We start from the raw sequence: 7,723 nt of genomic DNA on the forward strand, positions 1-7,723 counted from the left end.
ATTAAAAAAATACACTAAAATGAATTACATGGCATGAATAAGGTATCTGAGAAGTGTTGACAAGACTATATTTTTGGAAAGTTTCAGACCTATAGACACAGACTAATGGTGTGGAATTGATGTAATGAAAAAAAATTAAAATTGGGAATAACCATCTACAAATGTAGAATGCAATCCTGAATTGAACCAATTTCTCCCTTAATATTTTTAAATAAGCCCATTAAATCTTGACAACCAAAATAATTCCATATATTTATACAACGCTTTGGAATTTGCAAAGTGCTTTCACATTTCTCAGTGTTTAAAACTGCTTTTACAAGTGAGAATTTGTATTCAGAAAAGCTAAGCAGACAGCGCGTTGTACTGCAGTAATCATAGCAGACCTAAGTTTCAATCACTTTACAAACTACACGTGTGTAAATTAGATCCAAATTACTTGGATTTACTAAGCTTCTGTTTCCCATTGGTAAAGTAGGGATAATAATTTCTAACCTAATAAAATTGCTTGTGGATTAAATGTGATAATGAAGGTAGAGCACCTGGCACAATGAGTTGTCAATATTAGTTTTTGTCCTCGCTTTGCAAGATCTCACATTTCAGGTGCACAGTATCTGATAACAAATGCAGATTTTCTCTCCTGCCTTACAGACATAATCAACTGAAAGTTGACTTTAACCAAACCACTTTTGCTGAGTGAATGATACGTAATCAAATGAACATTAGTCTGGGTGAATTTGGCAATCACGCCCTCAAAAAGAAAAACCTTTAATGACTGTCTACTCGTTATGTTTTATGTTTCCAAAGAGGTAAAATACTGTTTTGCTCTTTTATTTCCTCTTGAAAATAATCTGTTCTCATTGAAACTAATGATATTTCAGAGTTCAAATGAACTGTTTCTTGTCTTTTATGTGATTAGTTTTTATGTGAATAGCTTTAAAGTTCTCTATTTTTTATTGCTTCATGAGACTTTTTCTTCCATATTTGATTACAGTAACTTCACCTCACCTTGAGAAATTATTTTATAAATTGTCTTCTCTTATTAAGGTATTTCTGGAAAAATGGGCTCTTCTAAATAATCCTACTAAATATAATGATACTCTGTTAACCAAAAATAAGGAAAGATGGGGGAAATAAAAGTGTGGGGTGAGAGAGATCCATAGTAAACAAGGAACGTGTTTCTATTCGCCACTAGAGGGCGCTTTGTGTATCTCTCGTCAATCCTGTCAGCTCTGGAGCAGGATTTGAACATGCTGGCTTCGTCCGGCTGCTCTGAGGATTCACATGCTGGACTCTTCCTACTTCCTTCCATATTACCTTTATTCTTGCTAATTCTAAATTCAGTTACCTAAAGTTTAAGCTTTCTTTTTGAGGGTTTAGCTCGAAGGTCAATCTTAAGTTTCTTAACCTTTTACTGTGATGATTCTAAGCCTCTTTCTAAAATTTCCAAATTGTCATTTTACTGTAGCTTGTGTTTTATACTTTCACCTTCGATTTTGGGTTTATTTAGATCTTTAACTTTCTGTTCTCTTATCTCTCACTGTTTTCTTTTCGTTTTTAAAATTTAATTCCAGTTTCAGTTCTGACCTAACCATCTTAATCATTTCTTCCCAATCTCTTTATTATTAAGTCCATTAGTTCTCCATCAAAAAAAACTATATATATAGACTTCTTTAATAATAGCTTGATGCCCTTAAGTGGGATTGTGAGCAGTAGTGAGAACACATTGTGTAAACAAGGAAAAGTGGAGGAAATTTTGCCCCAAACTCTCTGCATCTACATCACTGGCTCCCTGTACAGGGTTTCCCAGGGCAGATGAGGCTGTCTTCAGTGCTTGAAGTCATTGGTTAATCTTTCTAGAGTCATAAACCCTATCGCTCAGATGGCACACTGGATTTGCAAGGATAGTGTTACTTTTTACGGATCATTTAGTGCTCAAATGAAATACTCTGTTCTTTACAACTCCATAGTCTCCAAATTATAAAAGCACAGGATTTGGGGTAAACTATGACACTTTCATTCCCCTAGCCAGGAGCTGTATATGGGCAGTGCACTTGGAGAAATGAGCGAATATGGTAACTAGGCCTACTCCTGGGGTTGCCTGTTTTTTTCTGTCACTTTTTGTGATTGCTAATGAACTGGAGAAATTTTCTTTTTTTCTTTATTAAAATCGTCCATTTTTACAATTAACAAAGATTTCCTGCAGTCTGTCCTTTGCATAATTGAGATGTGGTTGTACATATGAGCTCTGCAGGAAGTCCGTGTGCAGCCTTTAAACAATTTTAACTTTTCATCCATCACTTACCCTTCAGCCAGACATGCTGCTACAGACTTGAAATACACTGGTGAACAAGAAAGCTCAAGTTCAAATCTCAGGAGAAAAAGATTGTAGGTACAGCTTTAAACAAATCTTTTATTTTTAACTTTTCTTTGCATAGTTAATACAGCATCAATTCTGATAGCCATGGGACATAGTTTTTTTTTACATATACTTTACAGCTTTACTTATCGTAATGTTTGACCTATATATTGCTTACAATTAAGTGTTGTATTTACCCTCAATGTTAGTGATATTTTTAGGACTGTTAACTTGTTTTCTGTATTATTTACAGATGAGTTTATTTAACAGTTAAAAGGGCTTCCTTTAAGTGAGATATGCCTGCATCTCTAATAAGAATATTATTTTTCATGTGATGTGGATCCATTCAGCTTTAATTTATAAATTATACTTGTGAGCACTCTGCTTACAAGAGTAAGAAGGGTAGGAGGAGCGAGCAGAGAGCTCTCTGAGGAGGAGAGCTCGGGTTGTGTTCTGTGGCTCATATTCCATATCTACAGAAAAACACTTTCGCTTGGAACTGTTACGCAATGCTTAGTCTCCGGGTCATAGCAGCTTTTAGTACTTATTCTGATGTGATGACTTGACATTAAATCATTGCCTTACTTCATTACAATGAACATAAGATTGATTTAAAGTTGACCCAAGTACAATGAAGAAGCTAGAATAAGATTAAATTTTCTAAAATCCTCTTTAAATCCTCGTTTTAAAATTCATGTCCGTTAGACTGTCTAATGGGATTTAACTGAAAATTTTTCATCATTTTCCTTTGTAACCCCTATACAGTTTAGCACAGTGAACTGCCTATAGTAATTTCATTATAAGTATTAGTTAAAGAATTCTGAAATAGTTTTAGAGTATCTCCAATTATGCTTTTAAAGTTTTTTAAAAGTAGGTTGGGCTTCCCTGGTGGCGCAGTGGTTGAGAATCTGCCTGCCGATGCAGGGGACACGGGTTTTAGCCCTGGTCTGGGAAGATCCCACATGCCACGGAGCAACTGGGCCTGTGAGCCATGGCCGCTGAGCCTGTGCGTCCGGAGCCTGTGCTCCGCAACAAGAGAGGCCACGACAGTGAGAGGCCTGCGCACCGCGATGAAGAGTGGCCCCCACTCGCCGCAACTAGAGAAAGCCCTTGCACAGAAACGAAGACCCAACACAGCCAAAAATAAATAAATAAATAAAATTTTTTTAAAAAGTAGGTTGCTAATCTCCAGTAGGCTAAATATGTTTAGTATTTAAAACTTAAAAAATTTTGAATTTGTTTTGTACCAAAAGTGACATAAAGCACATAATGTCAGACTAAGTAAATCAAACTTTTTCCTATAAAGTTCTTTTATGGGATATCTTACTGTTGGTAGAAAAACACAGTAACCAGAACTATGAGACTAGCTTAAGGGCTTGCTTTGTAAATAGGCAAAAGGATAACCGTCATGTGAGCTAGCTTTATGAATTCAGATAGTTAGAGGATGAATAGAAAAACTCTGCCTAGCTGGCTATTGCCTAAAATTTCAAAAAGAGAACATTATTGTTTGGTCACTGGAAAGCTAATACATTAAATATTATTCCTTCCTAGGAAAGAAGGATTTTTTTTTTTTTTTTTTGCCTCTCACTGTTGTGTCCTCTCCCGTTGCGGAGCACAGGCTCGGGACGCGCAGGCTCAGCGGCCATGGCTCACGGGCCCAGCCGCTCCGCGGCACGTGGGATCTTCCCGGACTGGGGCATGAAGCCGTGTCCCCTGCATCGGCAGGCGGACTCTCAACCACTGCGCCACCAGGGAAGCCCAGAAGGAAGGAACTTAATGGAATGTGGTGGACGTAAGAAGGTTGGAGGAGATGAAGTGGGTCGAGTATTCAGATGAAAGAATGAACAAGACTACCTGCAAAAAAAGTAATGGACACTAAACAGAATCTAAGACAACCTTCTCTCCAATTTCTGTAGTTAGCACTATATGTGTGCCTGAGCCACACAACCAGGATTTGTCAAGGTAATTTGCATTTAATGCATTCTCTCCTGTCATCCGTAAAAGCAGCAAGATATTTACTTCAGTATAAAATAGGAGCCTGTGGTTTAACATGAGGAAAAGTCTAATGCAAAGTTTAAAATGGGTCCCCATATACAACAGCTACATTTTCTTTCAGTCTTCTGTGAGTAGAAATGGCCTTAATTAATCAAGAATAAAGGTTATGGGGTGAAACATCAAAGGATAACAGTGTTCCTTCTCCCCTTTTTGTGGTAGGTGTGACCTTCCCAAAGATTAGAAGGAATAACACGTCGTTGAAGTTCCCATTTTGTTTTAAAGGACATGGGTGCCACTGTGGGGACAGATGCCCAGGCAGCTACAGAAATATTCTCGATCCTAGAGGGTCCAGCAGTCCGCTCTTGCAGACAGAACAATAGTCTGGGGTTTGAGCAGACACTGTGGTCCCACAGATTTCTCATCTTTCTTCTTCCTTTCTTCCATGTTCTCTCCCCACCCTCCCTTCCACCTTCCATTTCTCCCCTCCTGTCTTCATTCTGTCTTGCAAACTCTCAGCTAGACAGCACACATTTACTGAGCACCAAACTTGGCCGGGTTATCAACAAGACAAATTTCCTGATTTTGCAGAATTGACAGCCTCAAGGGAAAGCAGTACCATGAACAACCACCACGCAAATACCACTGTTCGTATATTAGAACGGCTAAAATCAAAAACACAGAAAAAAAATGCTGATGAGGGTCTGAAACAAAAATATATAAACTTATACATTGCTGGTGGGAATGTAAAGTGGTACAGCCACTTTGATCAAAGGTCACAGTTTCTTATAAAGAAAAGCATTCATTTAGCCTACAACTCATTCATTTAGCCATCACATTCCTGGGTGTTTACACTAGAGAAAGGAAACCTCATGTTCACATAAAGCCCTACATGAATGTTTGTAGAAGCTTTATTTATAATAACTAAAAACTGGAAACAAACCAAATGTTCTTAAATGGGCGAATGGAAAAATAAACTGGGTACATGCAACTTATGAATTACCACTCAGCAGTAAAAAGGAGTGAACTATTGCTACAAGGACTTGGATACTTCTCAATGTCATATGCCAAGTGAAAAAGAAAATCTCAAAAGATTACATAATGTATGATTCCATTTATATAATATTATCAAAATGACACAATTATAGCGATGGAGGACCAGTGGTTGCTGGAAATTAGGGCTGGGTGTAGGATTTGACTGTAAAGGGGTAAAACGAGGAAGTTTCTTTGTGGTGATGGAATAGTTCTGTCCTTTAATTGTGATAGTTGCACAAATACGTACCGGTAATAAGACTTCATAGAACTATGCACCCCTCTCCTTAAAAAAAAAAAGTACATGCAAATACTGGTGAAATGTAAACATTGTCTATAGTTGAGTTAATTGTATTGTAACAATATTGATTTACCACTTTTGACAATATACTATGATTATATAAGATGTCATCATTGGGGGATTTATTGTTCCTTATATATTTTTCTATGTCCTCTGGCCTGTGAATTCCATGAAGACAAGAATTATAGCTTTGTTGTCTCACTTGTTCCTAACATACTACCAGGTACGGAGAAAATGCTCAATAAACATTTGTTGCATAAATGCATTCTATCATAAATTATCAGATGAAAAGTCAGGTTGCTTCTGAGATCAATCGCATCTAATGTCTCTGCTGTATTTAACACAGTGATCTCCTTCCGTCTTCTTCATATTTCCCCCCCCCCCTTGGCTGGGCATTACAATTCTCTCTTTGTTCTTTCCTGGACTTTTATCTTTTCTTAAACCCTACACAGTCCTTGAATCGAGGAGGGAAATGCCATAACGATGGTGACAAAGCGGGTAACTTAAATAAGGATTTTACTTGATGATCGTAAGAAAATGTGGAATGAAGAGGTCTGGGTCCAAATCGGAGAACACAAAACTCAACTGAAGGTTTTGATTTTTTTTTTAACTAAAAAAGTGTTGAGCAGACCTTCTACATGCATTTATGTGATTTAGCACCTTCCTGCTCTTTAGGGTTCTGTCTTCCCTGGTGTTCATGAGTGTTTGTATTATGATAATTCCTGGCCTCAAACATATTGGACTAGACATAGCAACAGAAATATACATACACAATTATGTTATACAATTATAATTATATATAATATCTACATATCATCTATATGATAATTATATATAATATACATTAAGGTATATGTAATTATATATTTCTAATTTCAAATCTCAAATTTATTATACCCCAGATAGAACTCCTCTTGCCCCAAAACGTCTATGTTCTTATCTATTTCCTTTTTTGTGAATTGGCCACACAGTCCTCTCATTCACCTGAACTGGAATTTGAACTCATCATCAATTTTACCCATTTCTTCAATCCTCACGGTCTGTCTGTCCCTATGTCTTGTAGACCCCCTTGAATGCTCTCTGCCATTCTCACTGTTAGGAGTTTAACTCAAGTCCTTATTATCTCTCATTTGATCTTTTTGCCATAGTCTCCTTGTCAGTGATTCCAAAAACCTGGATGTGTGTCAGAGTCACCTGCGGAATTTTGTAAAAATAAAGATCCCTAGTCCCAGTCACCACATCATACCTACTGAAGCATAATCTCAGGGATGGGCCTAGAACATTCACAGTTGGTTCATTAAAGCAATGCAGTGACTTAAAAATGCTCATCAATATTCTTACTGTTATATCATCAGTCTATACTTCTTACTGAAACCATTGGCAGCCATACTGCTCTCTTTATTCCTCTTCCTAAAGAGCAGGCAGCACCCTAATGCGACAAAGAGGAACCATAGTCCCAGGTGCTGCTGTAGAGCCCAGAAGTGCCTCAGGCTTGAGGACTTTAATAATGGACCCTGCAAGTCAAAAGGCACAGTGAAGGCAGACATTCCAGCTAGAAAATTATCCAGCTAAACTCAGAAGAATTGAAAACCTAATTGTAACACTAAATAATGAAATCATTTTCCTCAAAAAATAATTTACCTTTTTCATGGATGAATTGCTATTGTTTAAACAAAGTATTTCTGTTGGTTTTGGTGGGAGGGTTTTAACCTTGTACTGGAAGCTAAGGACCATGTGAAACCCAGCATTACCTGTATTAAATGAGGCTGTGCTCAGGGGCTGGAGAAAATCCCTCAAGTAGAGTGAAAATATCTCTTCATTTCATTGTTCTAACATTTAATCATCTTTGACAGAAACCCATCCTTGAAAAATAGAACATTTTCATAAGTAGATGAAAAAAAAATTCTAAAGTTTCTTAATTAAGCTTCTACTTACAAGAAATATTCTTTCTTCAAAATGACAGCGCTGACTGCCAACCCAGAGTTTTGAAAAAGAAACTGACTGGCTCAGGGCTGGCAGCACAGCTGTGATGGGGGAAGAGG

This window comes from Phocoena phocoena, chromosome 12 (genome assembly GCF_963924675.1).
Source record: "Phocoena phocoena chromosome 12, mPhoPho1.1, whole genome shotgun sequence".
Classification (NCBI taxonomy): Eukaryota; Metazoa; Chordata; class Mammalia; order Artiodactyla; family Phocoenidae; genus Phocoena; species Phocoena phocoena.